The sequence below is a fragment of the Puma concolor genome, chromosome C1 (genome assembly GCF_028749965.1).
Source record: "Puma concolor isolate L17-30 chromosome C1, mPumCon1.1.hap2, whole genome shotgun sequence".
NCBI classification, from domain to species: domain Eukaryota; kingdom Metazoa; phylum Chordata; class Mammalia; order Carnivora; family Felidae; genus Puma; species Puma concolor.
Genome location: NC_141674.1, coordinates 69,525,003 through 69,548,677, shown reverse-complemented (window position 1 = coordinate 69,548,677; position 23,675 = coordinate 69,525,003). Strand labels below are relative to the sequence as shown.

General features: G+C 35.6%; 1 long non-coding RNA gene across 1 annotated transcript in view; it reads right to left on the bottom strand.

Annotated features, from left to right (window-relative positions):
* Positions 1–16,321: 16,321 nt before the first annotated feature.
* LOC147578121 (uncharacterized) overlaps positions 16,322–23,675 on the bottom strand; it is a 213,282-nt gene continuing 205,928 nt past the window's right edge. Inside the window, exons 2-3 of the long non-coding RNA XR_015254206.1 lie at positions 21,682–21,742; positions 16,322–16,443 (exon numbers count right to left, since the gene is read on the bottom strand). This is a non-coding gene — a long non-coding RNA (uncharacterized LOC147578121). The remainder of the gene's footprint in view (positions 16,444–21,681; positions 21,743–23,675) is intronic.

Here is a 23,675-nt window from a genome sequence, read left to right as displayed (position 1 = left end):
TCTTCACATTATTTGGTATAGAGTCTTTGTACGGAACTTATTTTCCCTCAAAATTTTGAAAACATTTATTTACTATCTTTAAGATTTCATTGATGTTGTTGAGAAGACTAATTCATTTTTATTTCTTGATCATCTTGTTTTTTTACAATTGTTGAATGTTCTTTTTTCCCCAGTGTTTTAAGGTCTCATGACAATTGTCATAGTGCAGATCCCATTTTCCTCATTGTTCTTGGTACTCAGCAGAATGTCTCAACCTGAATATATCTCCTTCAGTTCTGGGAAATATTTTTAAATTATGTCTCTAATGATTATCTCCCTTGTTTAATGTACTTCTCTCTTTGAACTGGCCCTTTAATTTTCTTACCTTTCCTTTTTATATTCCTTTTTGAGGGGGGAGGAGAAGATTTCCTGAGCTTTATCTTCCAAACCATTTATTAAAATTTCCACTATCACATTTTTAATTTCCAAGTCGTACTTTTTATTCTCTAAATATTAAACTTTAGTAGTGCTGTGTCCTTATTTCATAAAAGCAATATCTTCTCCTATCTCTCTATTTATGTTTTTTAATCTTTCGTTTCTTGCGAAGTCTCAATTTCCTCCAAAGTTTTTTTCTCCTCTTTATATAATTTTGTCTTAGACTCTAATAGTAGATTTCCCTCATTGTCTGGTGATTCCTGGCTGCCTGCTCATAATGAAAAGCAAGGACTTGCCAGCTGATTTGAAGCTTTCTGCCCATGGTAGGGTTTCTTCATTGTTGGGTTCATTATAGTGTGGTTTGGCTGAGCAATTAGGATAGAGAACCCAAATGTCATTATCTTTAGGTCTTTTTTTCTTGGGTTAGTTAAGTTTAATGGAGAAATTTCTTCCAATTTTCTAACTGGAGGGTAAGAGTCAGGCTGCCAGTATTCTGGGAGATAAGCAGTACAAAAATCTGAGAGGATGTTAACTTTCCATATATAATCTTTCATTGACTATCTGGATTTTCAATACAATATGCTTACTCTCAAACATATTTATTTTCCACAATCTCTCCATTAAACCTCTTCCAGAGAATAAATTTTCAGTCTGCTGTCAGGGTGAGGAGGTACAATTGCCTAGCTGTGTACAATGGTAGAATTGATAAAGGAGACTATATACTTTATCTAGAAGCTTTCAACCAATTTCCTTTTTAGCACCAGCCTCATACACTGTTCTGGAAGTGACTCTCAGAGCCAATTTTTGTGGCTTTCATGGACTCTGTGGTAAAAGTAGTTTTGTTTGTTATAATTTGTTTACTGATTTGTGATATAACTTTCTGGCTTCTAAGTCACTTACCACTCATCTGTTTGCTTGCGAGCTTCTAAACGTAAAGTTGGTCTATTTCTTTCTTTTTGCTTTTGTGAGTATATGTGTTTTTAAAACTCCCTTTACTATCATGTTAGTAGGGTTTCAGGGGAATAGATGTAAATATGTGTGTCCAATCTACCATCTCTAGAATTCTTGATTGGCTATCTACTCATCTGTATTAATGGGATTATTAATGAACATTGTTCAGGGCTCTTGTAAGAATTGTATGAAATAGTACGTGTAGAAGTACCAAGAAATTGGCCTGGCATGTTATAATATGCACTCAAATACTTACTGTCCCTTCCTTTTGAAGCAGTAACCACAATCATCTCCCTCATTTTATTCTCCTCCTGGCTGCCCCCTCCATTCTCATTCTACTTATAAACATACTGAAAGTCAGAGGGACACATGAGGACATGCAAACCATTATTGTCATAGAGATTTAAGTATTTCCCTTTTTTGCCTTTTTATACATACATATCATTCTTTTTCACCCTGAACCCTCCTGTGTAAGGATGTTATTATATTGCTTAGATTATCAATAGTTGCCCTAAACAACTCACAGAATTTTCACACTTTTCCACAAACCAAGTAGGAATATAACTATTTCTAGGATCATATCCTACAAGACAAGGCGTTCCATTCTTGCTCCCATATCATCAGTCTGCATACTGGCACCAGATAGACTAGGTAAGTCTATTTGAGAAACCTCACAAAACAGATCCTTAGACCTCACCTTCAGAGAATCCAATTCTGGTTCCTGCTGGAATCTAAAATTTCATTTTAAATGATTTCAGTTGATTCGAGGAGTTCAGTAACACCTAGGTTTAGAAACTATTCTAGTAGGGTACAAGTTATCTACTTAGAGTGGAAACATAAGGGTATTTTCTTAATGGATCAATGAAATGTCTTATGAAAAGCTTTTGGAAGTTTCTATTACAGCCTCTATTTAGATGGCTCCAAAAGATCATTTGAATGAATTTTCTTCTTGATCTTAAAACCCTGAACATGTTCTCTAACCCTGGATGACTGAGCAGAAGAGGGAGCTGAAGCCATAAAGAAGGCACTCAGGGCCTTACGGCATTACCATATTCTATAGTAGCTTTGCCAGCAAAGATGAACATTGTGTGCTTTCAACACACTGATAAAGTAGCTAACAGCTTTGCTGCCGACACCTAGAAATTACATAAAGAGTGCTACCTGCTGGATATGCTCCTTGGACAGAACATGTTAGGTTCTGTCACAAAAAGTACCATCATCTAGAAATTGCATTTCACCAAACTTTTGTAAATTTTATTATTGTAGAAATTACATGCAATAAGGTGTTCATGAGGAAACAAAGAAATCAATGAACTCTTCCTCTGCAAAAATTAAAGAATTTTACAGGAACAAGAAAGTATAGGTAAGGATGAATCATTATACTAATGCTTTTTTTTCCTTATGAATTCAAATTTCTTATAAATTCTTGTGAATTTAGCATAAAGTCCAGATGGTGTATTTACAGATGCTGAGCTCTAAATGAATGCTTCAAATGAAATCACTGAATTTTATTGCCAAAAAGAATTAAAAATTATGCTATCTACTACAAAATCCTCTCTTTATTGGCAAATAAACAGAGACTTAGAAAACCTAAATGTTTTATCTATAGTCATACATCTATTAGTTGATATCGGAACCTGGTCTCCTAATTACTGGAGGAATTTTATGTCCACCACACCATTTTTCTTAAATTGTGTTCTTAAAAAACACAGGTGTTACTAAGTGTTTGGTGGAGGGAAATGGGTATATAAGTTTAAGTAACTATCTTTTGAATTTCCACAAGGGGTAACTGTGAACAGGTTTTCCTAAGTGTTTGATCACATATTCTTCTAGCCATAATGACTATTAAAATTTCACAGGGGCTCATAGAACACTTTGGGAAATCACCTTTATTCTTCGCAGCTAAATTCTGTCAGCATTTCTGTGTAATTGTCCTCATGGGAGGCCATGGTACTAAAGCAGGTTAACTTAGAACAAATTTTTTCTTGTTGCTGTTTGAACAGTAATATCCAAAACTTCACTGGTGAATAAACAAGATAACTGCACTAGAGCTCAAAGATATAACACTCTCCCCTAAAGAGCTGTAGCAAGGCAGAAGTTTTGGGGAAGAGTATTTTTTGTAGTTTCAGTTTCTAAACTGGAGTTTCTGTTGCAGTCTACTGGGGGCGCTATATTTGTGTATGAGATCAGGATCTATGTAGTTATATTACTGTGACCACTTTGGAAATTCTTGGCCTTGATCTATACAGAATATATCTACACTTGCTTTAACTGTGTTATTATTACTTCCATTCCCCCTATTTCTATTTTTCCTTTAATGTGCCTTGAGCTCCTCAGATAAAAGGATTATCAGAAGTACAAAGTGTTGTATTATTACTAGAAGCATAAAACCTCTTCAGTTCATCAGTGAAGGTTTGGTCCATTGACTAAAATGGTCTACATTTTTTGAAGTATGCTACCAATATATTTCTGAAGACTTATAAAAATTTTGAAGGACATATATAGAAGTATGTTCTGTCTTTTGAATGCTCAAATGTCAGTTTCTAGGATTATACATTTGGTTTCTCTAAAGACACTTTGAATGTAACTTTACCCCTTTTCTTCCTGAGATAGAGAGGAATAATTATGTCTATCAGTCTTCTTTCTAACAGTAGTTTGTCAGGTGGTAAAAGTTGCCTGTTTCACAGATATTGACAATTTCAGTCGATGCTGCCATCAAATTAGATGGTCATTAAGAGAGCTTGGAGAGAAAAATCCGAAAGCATTTGCTTACTTTACTCTTCTCAAGTGAATAAATATTTTCAAAAATAGAGTAGATAGCACATTTGAACTGATGAAAACTATCTAAAGAGTGTTTCTGCAGGCTACACAACTGCAAAGAAAATCCAACCACTGGAATGATAGGGAATGTGCAGTAATCATTTTCTCAACCTATAAACTCTCACATATAGAACTTGACTCCACTCCTTTGTATTCACATTCCTTTCTCAGGTACCACTAAATTCCAATCCTCAAGGTAAGAAACTTTATACATAAGCCTTTCTTCCTTTTCGTTCATCACCATCAGTCCCCAAGCTCTGATTACTGCCATATTTCTCTCTACTTCTAGGCACTGTCATAGTTTACCATCTTACAATGGGGCTATTGTTATTCCCTTGGTTTTTCCTTCTGAAAGTTAAACTAATTTTATCTTCCAACCCAGGTTGTAAAATTTTTAAGGGCAGTTACAGTCTTGTGCTTCTTTAGTGTATCCAATCACAGCCCAGAGAACTTCACTGGAACTCAAAAGTAAGCATTGGTTTTGATTCATAAAGGACAGAGAAAATGGGAAGTTCAAATGATGAACTAAGAGGAGATATTCTAACCCTCTGAATCCAATTACAGGAATTCCAGATTTCCTCTTCTGAGATGGGTTTAGAACACTGATTTCTAGAACAACATGGACAAAAATGATGCGATGACACAGACGACAGGGCCCTTGGATGGGTTAACACAGGTTAAGGTGGCAGAAGAGTAAGAAATTTACAATACTTATGTTATATATTTTTCTCTGTAGCTCAAGGTTCTTTTATCACCTTGAAAACTTACCTTATATCCACATTCATTAGGAAAAAAATCCTTTCATGTTAAAGAAAGAAGAGTAACAAGAAATTTTAGTTAAAATTTTGACCTGGTTATTTTCCCTAGGGGCTCGGGGAGCAGCTACTCATAAACTCTCAGGAGCTCTCATGAGCAGGACAGTTTTACAGTGGTCAAGGTGGTCAGAAAACAGAAAAGAAGGTCTTGCTCCTGTGCGTCTGCCCAGTGCAGTAAATGGGGTCAAGTGACCCCACTTGAGAATGGGGCTGGAGAAGATAATCGAAGGAGACGTGTGCAAGCATAAAGATAACATTTCAAATAAAATTTAACATCATGCAATAAGAAAATCCAGAGGCAGAAAACCCAGACGTTGTGTCTTGCTGTCTTACCAGTGTGATTTGTGAGCCTGTGTCGTTTCACCGCCCCCGATCTTCAGCTTCCTCACCCACGATGTAGATAATGGTAGTGATACTTACCTGAGAGCAATGTTATGAGGTAGGATGAAAGACAGATTTTCATGGTGTAATAAACTCTTTGTTGACAGATGAATATGTGGGGCGATTATTTTCTCATATACAGCGAAATAACCTGCTATACATACACTTAAATTGTATGCTCAAAAGTGTAGAAAGGAGAATGTTCCCACGTATGCCATGGCCATCCAGTCAAATGTCATCCAGAACTTTGGCTAGCAGAGGCTTGTACAGCAGGAACAGCCATTCTATGTCCCAGAGCCTCAGAACCAGCCAAGATATTTATCACCTTTATCTTTGTCACCCAGCAACAACACCCATGGCTCCACCATGGTGCAAGCCTTTATGATCTTAGTATTTATTGAAAAAGAACTCGTAGGCCTTGACAAGTGAAATATCACCAATAAACAGAAGAATAGAAGGGTTAATCCAAGAGACGAATGAAAAAGCAAATCTATTCTCCAAAGATAATAGCGTTAAGTAGAGTCCAAAAACTGGAACTGCATGTAGTATTTATGAATCACAGGTTATAAGCAGTATATATGATACACGGATAGAGAGAGAGAGAGAGAGAGAGAGAGAGAGAGAGAGAGAGAGGAAAAGCCTCAATACCTAGGATATTTATTAGACAAAGAAAGAAAAGATTTTATGCTCCCCATCCATTACACCAAGACAACATGTGGTAAAGGAAATCATTTTAAAAGAAAGGCTCAGGGGCACCTGGGTGGCTCAGTCGGTTGAGCGTCCGACTTCGCTCAGGTCACGATCTCACGGTCCGTGAGTTCGAGCCCCGCATCAGGCTCTGTGCTGACAGCTCAGAGCCTGGAGCCTGCTTCAGATTCTGTGTCTCCCTCTCTCTCTGGCCCTCCCCCCGTTCATGCTCTGTCTCTCTCTGTCTCAAAAATAAATAAATGTTAAAAAAAAACATTTTTTTTAATTAAAAAATAAATAAATAAATAAAAGAAAGGCTCAAATGTAAAGCTTTCTGCTTGCTATTTTATGCTACTAAAGGTGGAGACTCAAGATAGAAACTTTTTCAAACTTTATTTTTATTTATAGAATTTTTTAGGAAATACCTTGACAATCCTTTTTGGTTGTGAAAGACGAAGTTGCCATGATCTGAAAGCTTATTATTTTTTTCTGTATGCAAATGGAACAAGTTTTTTTTTTTTTTTTCCTGGAAGCTCCAGAAAGAAGTTGAAGGAACCCCAGAAAAACAGAGTGGTAGGAGGCATGGTATCTGAAAACAGGGAGGAACAAACTCCAGAAACTGGACGCTGTAAAATGGGGGATGGTGTGGTAAGTACTTGTTTGTTTGGCATGAACAACATCCCCTCTCTCTTCTATCTGTTAACCTCTCTGCCACAGCACATGATCCTAATGGTGTCCGTTAGAAAGATTCTTTCATTCTCTCTAGCCCTCCCCGCTATGCTGCTGCTGCTGCTCCTAGTATTATTACTACTGCTAGTAATAAACACACACACCACACCAACACGAACCATAGTGGCAAACAAGTCGCCCAAACTGAAATTTGATGTACAGACATCATTAAACTTAATTCCTGGTAACTAGTTGATACTCAAACTCCTCCAGATGCTTCCCCTGTTACCCTCCCCCCAATTTCTTAATGGCCACATATATTTTTAAAAAAAGATTCCAATCTAAATTACACACGATATCTTACTGTCCTGCTGCGAGCAAGTAACCTGAATGAAGGGTGACATATTTTCATCAATGAATATTCTGTTCCTCCCAACCTTTTTCTCTAACCATGTCATCACCTACTGATGGTCCTTGGTGTATGTACATGTTAAAAGGCGTCTCTCCATTTTTTTTCATTTAACATTTGTCTTTTTCCAGGTTCTGTCCAAAAGTCTGGACAAAAGTCTAACTGAGTATGCTGATTTTTCTTTAGAGAAACAGCTCTAAAGACTTTTTGTGAGTCATCAGAAAGCTCCTTCTCCCAGATCCCTTATATTTTTATTTTTGATCTTGTCTAATTCAAGAAATTATCTTGACATTTTGTTAGAAAACATACTGTTGGGGCACCTGGGTGGCTCAGTCAGTTAAGCATCTGACTCTTGGTTTTGGCTCAGGCCATGATCTCATAGTTCATGGGTTTAAGCCCTGTGTCGCACTCTGCTCTGACAGTGTGGAACTTGCTTGGGATTCTCTCTCTCTCTCTGTCTCTGTTCTCTCTCCCTTTCCCCGCCCCCCCCTCAAAAATACATATTTTTTTTTTTTTTAAAAAGGAAAGGAAAGGAAAGACACTGTTTTCCTGGGATACCAAAAAAATGAATTTCAGCTTTATTTGCCAATTGAAGAACCAGGAGAACATGCCTAAATTTCTTTTTACAGATCCCTGAGACTGGGGGACTCTTATCTCTGCATGAAGCTCTCAGTGAAATCTACAGCAGTTCCAAGCACAGAGGAGAGTGTGATAAGAGACTTGGGTCTTACATCTCCAGCATATGCATGTCAATCAAAATCAAAACAGAAGAAAAATTCCTAATAATTTGAACATTTGGTATAAAAAATCGCAAATGGAAAATGCTATGCCTACCTAACTTAGCCAATAATGGTGATTAGACTATGAACTATAAATGGTTCAATTCATTAATTATTGTTCTCGAAGCCTCATTAAATAAAATTATTTTAATGGAAATCATATCTTCCCTGAATGTAACTTCTTTCTTCAGACACAATACTGTATTTTGTCACTTTCGATACCAGTTAAAAAGTATAATTTTCATAAAGAACATAATTCCTAATATGGAATAATGCATAAAGTCTGTTAAAATGTTTATCACCTCATGAATTACAGATATATTCTTGCAATGGTCTCCTTGCCTCCATTCTTTCATAAACCTACTCTCTCCCTAATGAATCTTTTAAATACACCAGTTTCCACATTTTATGATATTGCAGAAAAATATCCAATAACTTGTCACTGCTTACAGAATCAAACTTAAATTTAACATTTGGGGATTTTAGTCCTTTTAATCTCACCTCTTCTCTCCAGTCTCACTTTTCCCAATTCCTACCCAAATGTCTGAATTCTCACTTGGACAGGATACTTTCCCACATGCACAGACAGGTATACCTAGAAAATAGTGACCTTTAAACTTCAAGGCTTCTTGCTTGTGCAGGCCCCTCAAAGGGCCTGACCTAACTTTGTTTCCATAATTTTTTTAATTTGTTTTTCCTAAAGAGAGACCTTCACAAAAAAATTTGAACTTCTCTTGACGGTATGTTAAATACATTAACTCCATTGTCTAGTTTTCACAGAGTACCCCCAGATTTTCACGCCCTTTTCCTTCTGCTTTTTACTCTAAACATTTACATCTCTTCTTCAAGGTTCAAATCAACTCTTTTTTCCTTCACAAGACATCTCACAGCTACTAGGAACTTCGGGCACTATTGTTTTATATTTCTCATTTTTTCCTCACATTTGGAAATCATGTGTTATCATCTTGCTTATTTATTTATTTATCTTCTTACTTTTATTTTAGATACAGAGAGAGAGCGTGAATGAGCATGGGAGCGGGGGGAGGGAGAGAGAATCTCAAGCAGACTCTACACTCATTGTGGAGCCCAACATGGGGCTTGATCCCACAACTCTGGGATCATGACCTGAGCTGAAATCAAGAGTTGGACACTCAACTGACTGAGCCATCCAGGCACCCCAATTATCATCTTGCTTTCATATGCTCTTGTAAGCCATCTGAAATACATTTGGAACATGAATAGTATATGTACATACATATCTACACACATAGGTTAGTAAGTTTCACAACTCTGACTAGGAATTTTGCCTATGCTATGCACTTTGTTATTTTGTTCTATATTGCCTTTTTTGTTCTCTAGACAATATATATAGATATTGTATTCTAGCCAGGTAATGGATAAGCATTTTCAAAGTTAGTGCTAAATAATCCACATGATATTTGATATGCCATGAACATTCATTTATTCACAAACCATTTAGTATGGGCCAGCTATGTTTTAGGTACTAAACTAGGTATAGTTCAATAATGACTACGAATAATGAACAGATACAAATCAATGTATTAAGTGCTATCATGAGGGAATCACATTTTTATTTAAGGAGCACTGGACTGTGTCTCCTAGTCAGATAAGGATAGAAGGGAGCCATTCAATGGGATTACATAGGAAGTATCATGGAATCCATGTTTTCCACAATTTGGGGTTGTTTTGTTTTGTTTTCATTTTGAACCCCATCTAAGAGGTATTCCTCTTGTGAACTGATTAAGAAGTATCTCCCTTCCCTACTCTAAGGAGCACAGGGGCCCTGACCCTGAAGGAAAAAAAGAAATGGCCTATTGACAGAAGGCTGCTACAGAGAAAAGGTAGCCACAAACTTCTGCTCATAGAGAAGGAGAGTTGTTTTATCCCAATGTTAACAAATACAGTGGGGGGAAAGAGATAACTAGACTGATTGATTTTATACTTTTGTTTGCTTGTTTGGTTTGATTTTTGTTTTTGTGGAGACAGGCCATTTAAAATTTGCTAGCAGTATTTGGCTTCTGATGGTGAAGACATCAATTTAACTGTAGAGCAATTTTTTTTTTTTTTTTGAGAATTCAGTAAGAGGGCCTTTTAAGTCTCACAAATGTAAGGCAAATATCCATCCATGTTTCTTGGTGAAAAGTGTGGTAGCACTACAATCAGAACACAGATACTGTAGATTTAAGTATTAAGTATTCTGTTTAGTAAAAATGTTTGGCAAGATCTACATCATTATTAACAGGAAGAATATACATTCCATTCAGAGGATATAACCAACTATCCAGTTATATCAGGGGTATGATACATCTAGATATTTCCAAGTTTTCTCCTTTAGGAACGACTGTCCCATTAGTATCTCTTGGCATTGTTCCCATTCTGAAATTTCATGTGAAGAAATACTTGGAGGAAAGACACACAACTCTGTGTAGTCTCAATCTACACTTCAATTCTGCAAAGACAATGTGCTGGGTCACAGATAAATAGGTTGAAGGGGGAAAAAGAAGTCTTAATTTAGGGCTGGAATAGTTAATTGGGAGCCTGCACTCAAAATCATGGAGACTTTTGGACATTCTTGTCAATGAGACTTAGGTTGGGCTGCTACTTCGAAAAACCTGCCAAGAAGTAGGCCCATATCCAGAGGTTGGTTTGGGGCCACTGATCCTTAGAAAAACTTCTAGTGGGAGTCTAATTCCTGTCTTCACTGTACTTCTGTTGACTCTACACACTCAGACCATTTTGATTAAACACTGGCTTGAACTATGCTTCAGATTTTAGAAACTTAACAATCGGTCTAAAATCACAGAGTAAATTTTTATAAGGACTGAAGAAGAACTGGGAAAGACAACAAGAAAAGGATGATACTCTGAAGTGCTCTGAAATATGTAAATTTCAGAAAAAATTATGGCTGATAGAGACGACAAGTGAGCCCCAAGACAGATGGGTAGGACATATAAGCATTTCTAAGGGATCCAATAAGAGGGGCTTGGACTTCCCCAATTTGCAGGATGAAATCCCCAGATCATAGTTTGACTATTAATGGCAGACTGACTTGTTTGGAGTCATAGGTTAGGATATATGATAGCATATCAATTTTCCAATAATTGACCTGGTCCTCTTCTTATTAATAAAAAGGATCATAAATAAAGAAGTAAGATGATTTATGCTTATCTTATGTGGTGTTTAATTTTATATGTCAACTTAACTGGTCCATGGTGCCTATACACTTAATCAAATGCTATTTTCGATGTTTCTGTGAGGCTGTTTTTGGATGAGATTAACATTGAAATCAGTGGACTTTGAGTAGAGCAGATTGCTCTCCATAATGCAGGTGGCCCCCATCCAATCAGTTGGCCTTAACAGAGGAAAGAATGACCTCCCCTAAGCAAGAAGGTATTCTGTCAGCAGACTGCTCTCTGGGTTTAAACTGAAATACTGGCTCTTCCCAGGGTCTCCAGCCTGTTGGTATACCCTGAAGATTTTAGATTTTCCAGCTTTTACATGAGTCATGAGTTAGTTCCTCAAAAAAAAAAAAATCTCTATTTATACTCATCCTATTGTTTTTTTTTTTTTTCTCTGAAGAATCCTGAATAATATTCCCTACTTTGAAATTGTGGTAGTTATTAAACTTGCTACTAAATACTGAAGTTTAATGCAAAATATACATATTTCATATAGTGTCTCAACATAATTAGTGCCTCTTATAGCCATGTTATTTTATTATTGTGCATATATAATATTATTCTTTGAAGTTGTCCATAGACTTTATCAGATTAAAAAAAAAATGTCCATGTCACAATAATCATTAATAACCTCTACTTTAAAGGCATCAGAAGACTTGAGGGGTCTAGACCCCAAAGAGAAAGAAGGAGCAGAAAAGTAAGCCTAACAACCTGAACCAACTTTTTTCATGCCTCATTTGCTAATTTTTAGACAGTTCAGAAAGAATATAAGAAACCAAGGATAGATAAATCGGCTGAAAAGCTGAGCATAGCTTCTATCATATGACACTAGAAAAACAAAAAAAAAAATATTTTTTCATTCAAAAGAGGAAGAGCTCTCAGTTAGAGACACTGGAGGGCTACATCTTAGGAAGGAGATGACGATGAAGCAGAGGCAGACTCTCATGCTTATAAAGATTTTTAACCCAATCCTCTGTCAGTTCAGACTTTGACTGAATTGTACTGATCTACCCTTGCTTTAGCTGTGCCACAGTATATATACCTTATATACTTCCTGGGACAGAATGGTAGAAGGATGAATGGATGGATGGATGGGTGGATGGATGGATACAAAGATAATAGATAGATGATAGATAGATAGATAGATAGATAAGCTTTTTATACAAAACGTCTGTTATTCAGTTAAAAATGATCAAGTTTCCATACATCGGGCCAAGAGAAAAAAAACAAAATAGAAACCCATAGGTGACATGTAATTTGAGATTAGTTATATAGAATTTAGGTAAACTATAATTAATATGTCCAAGAAGATAGATGATAAGGCGAAGTACTTCAGCATAGAAATTATAGAACTGAAAAATACAGTATTGTGAAATGAGAACTCAGTATATGGGTTTAATAGCATATTATATATGGAAGAAATGATCACTTAACTTCAAGATACATAAGTAGGAAATCTTAAGACTGATGCATAGGGATAAAAAAAGATTAAAAATACAGAAATGAAATTTTGAGATACATGAGAACTGATGAAAGCAATAGAAGTACAGATAAAATTAAATCTAGGGACACAATAATAAAACTTTTAAAAAGCAAAGACAAAGAAAAATATTTAAAATAGCAAAGAAAAAACCACGTCCTTCAAGAGAGTAATGATAAAAGTGACAGCTAACTTCCCAACAAAAATGATGGAAGTGAGGAAATAATAGAATACCTTGAAAGTGTTGAAAGAAAATAAAGCCAGGGTAAAATTCTTTACCTAATGAAAATATCCTTCAAAAGGTAAGAGAAAATAAGTATCTTCAGACAATAAGAGAAAAACACTGATATATTTTTCCTTGGCAGCCCCATAGTTGTTCTTCAAGCAGAAGAACATGCCATAGACAGAACAAAGAAAGGAAGAGGGTAATAAAGAAAAATGGAAATGGTAACTATGCTGTATATATAAAAGAACTTGGACTGTACAAAACAACAATAATGCTCTGTTTGGTTTAACTGTATTTAGAACTAAAATGCATTGAAATAATAATATAATAAAAGGGAACAGATAAGTGAAGTTAATGTATATGAAGATTGTAGCATCATCTGAGAAGCACTGTAAGTGTATTTATATTGGATTCTAATAAATTAAAGAAAATGTTATAATCTCTATGGTTATTGTATAGGGATAAAACATTTTTGAAGACACTGAGGAGGGCACCTGTTGGGATGAGCACTGGGTGTTGTATGGAAACCAACTTGACAATAAGTTATATTTAATATATTAAAACAAACAAACAAATAAATAAATAAAATTTCCTTGTAGCGGGGAAAAACATTTTTGAAGAACAAAATATCTAGCTAATTTTTAAAGCTAAGTAAAGAGAGAAAAATGAATATAGAACAGGTGAGAAAAATAGAAAACAAATAGATCATACATAGATATAAGCTTAACTCTATCAATGTCTACTTTACATATAAACAAGCTACAATTGCAAGTAAAAGGTCATGTAGAATTAAAAACAAAGCGAACAGGGGCGCCTGGGTGGCGCAGTCGGTTAAGCGTCTGACTTCAGCCAGGTCACGATCTCGCGCTCCGTGAGTTCGAGCCCCGCATCGGGCTCTGGGCTGATGGCTCAGAGCCTAGAGCCTGTTTCCAATTCTGTGTCTCCCTCTCTCTCTGCCCCTCCCCCGTTCATGCTCTGTCTCTCTCTGTCCCAAAAATAAAAATAAATGTTGAAAAAAAAAATTTAAAAAAAAAACAAAGAGAACAAAACTATATCCTCTTCACAAACACATAACTCAGCAAGCTTAAAAGTAAAACTGATACAACACAAAACTACAAAAGTAATCTAATAACACTCTATTAATATTTGTCAAATTTAGGTTATAAAGCAAAAGTATTATTAGAGTTAAGGACAGATATTTCATGATGATATACATGTACATACACAATGAAGAATAAATATAAAAATTTGTACACATAAAATGACATAGATATAGGAATCCTTTTCCAATAAAATTTCCCAATAAAAAAGGAGAAAAAGAAAAATCGAAATAATATTGGGAAATTTTAGCACACTTCACTTGAACACTGATCATATTAATGAAAAAAATTTTTGAATGTGAAGAAATAGATATGTTCATGGTTTGAAAAAGTGAACATTTAAAACAAAAAGTAAATTTTCTCAAATTGACCAATGGATTCATTACAATTCCAGTAAAAATTCTGGCAGATTTTTTTAAAGTGTATATGTGTATGTTAGTGGTGGAAGAGGGGCTGTGTCAACACACTGATTTTAAAATTTATATAGGGGCTCAAAAGAGCAAAGGTGAGCTTAAAGAAGAACAAAATTGGAGGCAAGTTTGAAGAAGATAAACATACATAGCAAATACCAAAATGTATTCTAAAACAGTGGTAATTAACAAAATGTGGTAAGAACAGACAAATGGTCTGATGGAACAGAAGAAAATCCAAAGATTTGCTGCCTGAAACTGTCACTTGATTTTTTAAAATGTCACAATGTAGTGTAGTTGAGATAGAATAATCTTTTCAATAAAAAATAGTGGATCAATTAGATCTGCACATGGAAACAAACGACTTAACCCATACTTCCTACTGTACAAAAAAAAAAAAAAAATCAATCCCATATGGATTGTGAAGCTAAAAGTTAGAAAACAAACAAAAAAAATTTTTTTGGAAATTTCTTCATGACCTTGAGATAGGGAAGGACATTAAAGCACTAAGTATGAGGAACAACAATGACAACAAAAAGGTTTAAATTTAACGGTATTTAAATTAAGACCTGTTCTTTCAACAAAAGATGCCACAAAGAAATAAAAAATATCCACGAAGCATAAATATTTACATCTTTAACAAAGTATTCATGTATATCCATCCCCTCCTCCCAGTCCTTTAAATCAACATGAGAAATGTAGATATCTCAATTGACTATTGGGCAAAAGTCTTGAACTTCACAAAAAAGGATATTTATACTGACAAGAAAAATGTGAGAGGGTACTAAATAACATACTTAAAAGTTCATACGCATACACACAAATTCGGAACAGTCTCAACAACAGTAATCATAAAGGATAAGCAAATTAAAATTGCAGTAAGATATACAAATACCCACCAAATAGCTAAAATTAAAAAGATAATATGAGGTATCGACAGTAATACGGAGCAACTGAACTGTCAGATAATTGCTACTGGGAGCATAAATGGGTATTTCTTTCCTGAGTATAGACATAACAGAAATATATCACCAATAAGCATGTACAAGAATACTCATATATTAATAATCATAATAACAAATGTATAATGGATAAATAAGCTATACAGCAATGAGAGTGTATAAACATTCACAAACATGGGTTAATCTTACAATTACAAAGTTGAGTTAAAGAAGCCAGACACAAAAGAATGCATACAATATGATTCCATTGATATAAAGTTCTAAGAAAGCCAGAGTTAATATATGGTATTTGAAGTCAGAATACAAGTTATATTTGGGGATGGGGAGAGTAGCTATGTATTAGTGGTAGAGAAGGAGCATGGTCAGGGTAATGGTTAACCTGGGTATGTTCATTTTGTAACAACTCCTACAGCTGTACATGTTTCATCTACTTATGTATAAGCCTGTTATACTTAAAAGCTCACACACATACACACAAAATTTAAACAGCCTACACACAGTAAATATTCAAGAAATGTTATCATTACTGGAGGTAAGCATTTGAGGCACTAATTCCCTACTCTCAAGCCTGTGAAAATCAACAGTGATGGCCTGAGCCACAGTGAGCGCAGAAAGACACAAGAGGCAATATGCAAGTTCCCAATAGAAAAAGATGGCAAATGAGTAACAGACTAGAAATAGAGTGTGTCTGGAGTCATGGAGACTGTTTCATTCCTCAACTCCATGTTTGTTGAGCTGCAACACCCTTAATTCCATCTCAGTGGAGCAGAATATGTTGCTATGTTCTGACAGAGCATTCTGGAAACTTAGACATTTTGCCACATTGCCCTTTTCAGTTCCCTCCTTTATCATGGAGGAGAAAAAAAAACAAAACAAACAAAAATACACCTTTTATGTATTTTCTGAGATTTGGGGGTACTTTTGAATATCAAAACTGTACAATTTTCGTGTGGGGTTATCTATAGCTGGAAGGTCAACAGTACTTAAAGATATCACAATAATGTGTGTCTTGAAAAAGATGGAGGTAATCCCCACCTTGCCTTGCTCCACGGTTTTCCATGGCTCCACAAGAAGGGATATACAGGTGAATGGAGCAGATAGAGGATATAGGATAGTCTGGTTAGCTTGGGGTTTAGAAGCCTGTAATGTAATGATAGAGGGAGTCAGGGTGAAACCAACACTTCAGCAGCCTTTGATGCTCATTGATGATCATTCATTCTGCATCCATTTAAGGGATACCACTCCATGACTACATATGGCCAGGTAGGCAAGGAGACCTCCTCTTCCCCTATCCCTCCTTCCTTTCTCCAACATCTAAGGAAGAAGCTCTTAGAAAAATCATTTCTGCAACAACCCATTAATAATGCTTTGTCCCCAAGTTCAAATTGTTTTTCCAACTGATGAGAATCCTATCAGGGATGATGCTTCAGCAACTGTCTAATATTTTGCTCTCTATTAAGAAAGAATTATATTGAGGGGCACCTGGGTGGCTCAGTCAGCTAAGTGTCCGACTTTCGCTCAGGTCATGATCTCATGGTTTGTGGATTCGGGCCCTGTGTCAGGCTCTGTGTTGACCATTTGGATCCTGGAGCCTGTTCCGGATTCTATGTCTCCCTCTTTCTCTGACCTTCCCCTGCTTGTCTCTGTCTTTCTCAAAAATAAATAAACATTAAAAAAAATTTTAAAGAAAAAATTATGTTGATAAATCTGAGGTCTACTACACTTTCTCTCCATTTAGAGGTTGCTGTGTGATATGTGTCTGCTACGTTTAGGACCATATTACATTTATTCAGTAGCTATATCTTATAGTCTTCTGAATTAGGCATCATTGGGCATTTAACTCTGGACATGAAAAACGATCTTGAATCAGCTATTGATGAATTCTTTCAATGCGGTCACTCTTTCTCTCATTTTTTTTCACTTTGTCTCTTTTTTAATGTTAATTTTTCTAAGAAGAAAAATCTTTCCAAGCTGTATCTCTACATTACAGAGGACACATATGCCATCTGGATATTGTCCCTCTACTCCCCCTCTCTCCTTAATCTGCTATTTCCCAAATTCTGTTTTCCTCTCCTTATACTGATTTTGCATTACAAAAACCTAGCAAACCATCTGGCAAGAGCATAATCTTCTTTGGAAAGAGGGCAACAAACTAAGAGTGCAAAGGCCAGAACTCTCTTTAGCATATAAAGAAAGAAGACATTTTTTGGAACTCTAATACATTAATAATTTTTGTTCAGTGACTCTTTCCTTCTCTTAAGGATATCTGGTCCCTGAAAAGAGATGAACAGTATTTAAATATGCTACCACACTCGATATTTAGGAATTATTCTCTTGAAAAACTTCCCTTTATCTTAAGGGAGGATAAAGCAATCTTTGCTTCTCCTAGAAGAGAAGGTCTAGCATTTTCCCATAAACACTAAATTCCTAAAAAAAGAAAATTCTCCCTGTTTTCTGTTAATGTTGGTTAGTAGAGCAGTGGTTGTTGGGGGTAGGAGTTTGCAGTAGTTTGAAGCTGACCTCTCTTAAGCCCTCAGAGCAATAGTTTGCCTAATTCATGGTAATTCCTTGAACTTAGAATTAGAGTAGTTGAAGTCTTTTATCTGTTTAGTGTGTTGGCTGTGATTATAGGACAAGAAAAACTTTATTTAAAGCCCTGTTAGAATGAATGAGTGGTTCTAGTGGGAAGACATCTAGTGGGAAGAGGTCAGGGCTATCGCTAAACATTTTATAATGCACAAGACAGACCACATAGAGTTTTTCAGCCCAAATACCATTATTTGAGATTGAAAAACTCTGGGCTAGAACATACCTCTATATTTACATCTACAGTGAAATTCAAAGTTAACAACAGATACTTCATGAGAATCTGGTAGTCCTATAAATTCCCTATCTATTGGCCAACATGATAATTCCTAAGACACAATTAGCATTTTTATATGGCTCTATAAGGGTGGCATGTTTATTACTCCAAAATTTCTAGTAGCGGATTCCATTGACTTCCTCCAGATGTAATCACTGACTTCCAACGTCATAATTTATATCTCCAAACGCAGCCCATTTTAGTTCAATAAAAATGAATTGCTAAAATTCCACTCATCTCTCTTCAATGAGATTGACTTCCCCAATTTTGACAAGTCACCAGAATTTGATGATAATCTCATCAATCAGATGGAAAATCTGAAAGGAGAATAATCCAATAACTGGATCCCATTCACACTCTTCAGAGGTGCCATCAAACCAGCTTAGTTTATTGTTTCACTAGAAACAAGTAACTGCAAAACTATGTAACTACCAGGCCAGGTGGTAAAGCAACCTAGAGGTCAAACAAGCAAATTGACATAACACTTTAAAATATGCTATTTTGTCAGGGTGAATGACAGTTCTGTTATGTGCATAAAATCACAGATTTATCTGAATGCTAAGTTACTTGTCAAGGAGTCATTTTACCATTCTTTTTTTTTTTTTCTCTGCCTTGTGTCATGCAAGATTCCTTGAAGCAACTAAAAAAACAGCCATAATCCATTTGATTTTCTGCCTTCCCATGAGAAAAATTTTGACAGATGATAAATAGCAACTGCTGACAATCATCAATGCGAAGCTATCATGCTTTTACATTAAATACAAAAACAGAGTTGTAAAGTCACAAGGGATAGGACTTTTGACACATAAGAGACAAATATATAATCCTCAGAACTAAATCACTGTTGGGATCTAAGCAAGTGCAACAAAGCACAGCTGCTTTTAGAATCTCACAAAGTCAAACTAAAGCTAACTTTGATATCTGGAACGTAACGCATGTTCCAACCCATGTGCCATGCTCTTATCCAGAAGCTTGAGTTAAACTTGCAAACATCACCGAATGTGTTGCAGAAAGGAAACAGCCATTTTATCATACTGTCTCTTTTAATTAAGGCCAAAAAGGAGACTAGAAAACAAATAAAAATACCATAAAACCTAGTTAATTAGAATAGAAGGGCAATTCTGAGCAAAAGGGGTTTGAATATCAGATGTCTGTATCTCATTAAACCTATACGACAGCTCTGCATGTATGAACCTTCAAAGAAAAGCAATAAATTGTCCAGATTACTTGTCAATATGAGGAAGTCATCTGCAAAGGTTACATCCTTTATAGTCTAAGCTGCTCCCTCTTCTGCTGTTGACAAGTAATCAGAGTAGTTCACGGATCATTCTTTCACTTATGGCTTACTTGTGGCTATTTAGTGACATTCACTTCAAGTTATCTAACCAATTTAGCAACCTAAAGTACCCCTGGGACCCAATTTCCACCTCAAATTATATATATTTTTTTATTTTGGATTAAATGACTAATTTTAATGGGGAAATCTTATCTAATAGGCTAGGGAATAGCACTTATTTCAAATTTCATGCTATTCTAAATGATCCTGGTAACAAATTAAAAAGGTTTTATAGCACACTGTTTATTTACCTAATTAGTAATATACTGGCCTTTTGGCTTTTATCTAAGCTTGTTTTTCTCTATTTGGCCTAATTTCCCATGGGAAAATAAAGGTGAGATAGAGAGGGTTAGAGAGATCATTCTTTATTCTCCAATCTCCTTCCTTTCTTTCTCCTTCTACTTACACACACACACACAAACACACACACACACACACACAGAGATTTGTAGCTCTATATAGGTTACAATGCTTAGCAGAGTCTCCAACACTGAAAAAGTGTGAATGGAGCCACATTTTCAGAAAACGCTTCCGTGGGTTTTTTTTTAACATTTTCTATATCTATGAGATTTTTCTACATTCATTCTACATATCAATATTTCTAATTGTGTATTTTGGTAAACTAATCATAGCCTCCAAAATCAACCATTTATAGAGGGATAGGTTACGCCTATTAAGAGCACACTTAAATGAAAGGAGCACCTATATGAAAGTTGGCAGAAGTGATAATGGTGATGAGAACAAAGATCCCATTATGCATTTTACATATATGGTTGTATTACATCTTTATAATAAAACTATTGGGGAGAAAATATTACTAAAATTTATAGACTTTAAGTAAGTTATTCAATTTTACATATTTAGAAATTATCAAAGCTAAACTTGAATTTTTTAAATATTTTCTTAGTGTTTATATATTTTTGAGAGAGAGAGAGTGTGTGTGAGCAGGAGAGGGGCAAAGAGAGAGAGAGGGAGACACAGAATCCGAAGCAAGCTCCTCTGAGCTGTCAGCACAGAGCCTGATGCAGGTCTTGAACCCACAAATTGTGAGATCATGAGCTGAGCTGAAGTCAGACACTTAATCCACTGAGCCGCCCGGGCGCCCCTTAATTCTTTTTTTCTTTCTTTCTTTTCTTTTTTTTTTTCTTTTGCCTAACTTTTGGTCATTGATTCCATTCAGTGCCTCTCATAGAAATGCTTAAGTTTACTTTCATGTCTTTCTTTTTTTTTTTTTTTTTTTTTTAATGTTTCTTTTTGTGAGAGAGAGAGAGAACACACACAAGCAGGAAGGGCAGAGAGAGACGGACAGAGGATCAAAAGCAAACCTGCGCTGGCAGCAGACAGCCTGACAAAGGGCTTGAGCTCACTCACCTCAAGATCATAACCTGAACCAAAGTCAGATGCTTAACCAACTGAGCCACCCAGGTGCCCCTATTTTTCTTATTTGTAAAAAAAAGTTTTACGTACCTTTCTTCAAAAGAATATAAACTTTCAAAGTTTATAATGTTATGTAACACTAATGAAGAATGATGGCTTCAATAATACTGAAGTTTTAAATTTTCTTTTTCTTTATTTTATCTTTTTACTAAATAATACTTATTGATTATTACATTTACAAGCTTAGTCTTTGATGAAGATATACATGATAAATAATTTTTTTTTTGTTTTTTCACACTAGCTAATTATAAGTTTGAGAAATTATTCTCTCAAACTTTGGAATCTGAGATGGTGAAGACAATTAAGTAGAATTTCAGTATGTCTTATCAATAAGTGGGATAAAAACATTGAGAAGTATGAACCTCTATGGTTATTTCACGTGAATGGAAATGCCTGGGATTAATATTACCTTGAAGTAGATGATAGGATCCTAAGGAAGTTAAAGACATTGAAAGTCTAGATAACACACATTTACAAAGGAAGTACTTATTTGTATTCAAATGTAAATAGAAAAACATACATTGGCTTTCATATTAAACTATTAACTTTTAAGTAAAATGAAACATATGGTTTGTATAATGTCAGCAGAAGTAATATCCAATATTGATTATAGGTTTTTTTCTCATTAAAGTTGAATAGATGCTGTAACTAATAAAGTTGCGTACTTTTTGGCCAAAAATACTCAGAAATAGAGTAGATGAATGAATCCATCCTAGAATACATTTTTGGATCATTTACTTACCAAGTGCATCATGTAGTAGAGGAGCAGTGTTTTCTTCTTGCTGCAGATCAAACAGAAGACCCTTAAGTGAAAGATATCAGTATTGTCAAGAGTTAGTTTTTTATCCTCATCTGACCTTCATTGAATGTACTTGAGAAGGGCTATCAGAGTGAAGACTTTGTTTTCAAAGTACCGTCTGTCATAACACCTCTTTGCCAGCCTGATCTTTATAAACTAACTTATATAAAGGCAGGAATACTATGATACCTGGATGACTGTCTCAGAGATAGAAACATGAATAACTCTAGACCATGTCAGCCTCCAGGGAAATAAAGTATCTTAGCCCATTTAGGCTGCTATAATGAAAATACCTTAGACTGGGTGGCTTAAACGACAAACAGTTCTAGAGGCTGGGCAGTCTACAACCAAGACAGCAGCCGATTCGGTGTCTGCTGAATGCTTGCATCCTGGTTGTTAGACAGTTGTCTTTTTGCTGTACCCTCACAAGGCAGAAAAGTAAAGGAGCTCTCTAGGGTCTCTTTTATAAGAGCACTAGCCTCACTCATGACGGTTCCACCCTCCCAAAAACCCCACCTCCAAATACCATCACAAAATATGAATTGGGGGAGACAAGTACTCAATCTGCAGCATATGGTAAGGTACTTAACTTCTCCTTTCACAATCTCACTCTTAAGAGGGAACATCTAATAAGAAATCTAAAATCAGAAAATAAAACTTGTGTCATTGGGCCATATCAAGTTTTCTTATCACCTCTTACCCTAGCTCAGAATTAGGACAAAGGCTCTTTCCTCCTCTTGCATTTCAGTGGGGGTGGGCTTCATTTCCTCATAGGGAAAACATCTTAATATCCCATGGTTATATTAAGGGCTTTTGCCATTTTAATTTTATTTGTCTAACAGAATGATATCTAAAATTATAGGAGACAGATCAAATTACGGCAATTTATCACCCAGTTATAGAAAATTTAAAAGACAATAATCCTATCTAGCCAAACTACAATGCAAGATAAATGATGTCCCAGTACTAGAATATTTCACTAGATTTTATGTTCTTGCAACTTAGGAAAAGTGAACTTGAGATAATCAATGGTCCCTTAGTAGAGATCACAACACCTGTTATATCCTATTCTTTCTTTAAGCATATTCCCTGGTGGCTATGAGAGGGGGGAAATGGGACCAGTTAATTTGACTAGTTCTGTGTACTCTTAAGCATAAGGTCAAAGGTTGAGTCCTAAACAGACTGGTTAACTTCAAACGAAGAAGACATCTGTTCTTCAGTCACATATTATGCCTCCAATAATCCTGGCCAGCTGTCTCAGAAACATTTCAATCACAATAGGGATCAGTTGAGACTGTATAGATAGTTTATTGGTTCAGAGCAAACTTATCACCACTGTAGGTAAAAGAGATCAAGTCAACACTCTACTTACCGATGATCTGTTAGCAATTTTAATGCAGAAAAATCCTCACTGATTTTAAAACATTAAAATTGGTTTTGTTTACACAACGTCCCCCAAAAGCATCTATTCAATGAATGAAAATCAGCTACAATATTTAACACTGTGTGTGGGACAAACAGTATTCCAGTGTTTTGTATTTTCCAGCTGTCATAACCACAAAGCCTTCCTCTTTTGTCTTACGGCATTTGTTTTCAGTTGCATTCAACATTTGGATCGAATTGGCATTTGAAAAACCTAGGAAATGTTTATTTATTCCTTTGCCAAGGAAAAAGGCAGGTCATTCACTTGGTGACAGATGGACAACAAAAGAATCAGAGTTCAGTGACTCACCCAGAGAGACAGTCTATCGGCAAAAGCATGACCTGGGTCTCTAAAACACAAAATTTTTATTGTGCCTCAAACTCATTGTAAACCATTCGTTATTTAAGCACATTTTGAACTTGGGATATTAAATTATCCCTGAAGTTTCATTGTTTTAAGAGAGATTCTGAAGAGATTCTGACAGCTAATCACAGTCAGAAGAGAAAGACATTAT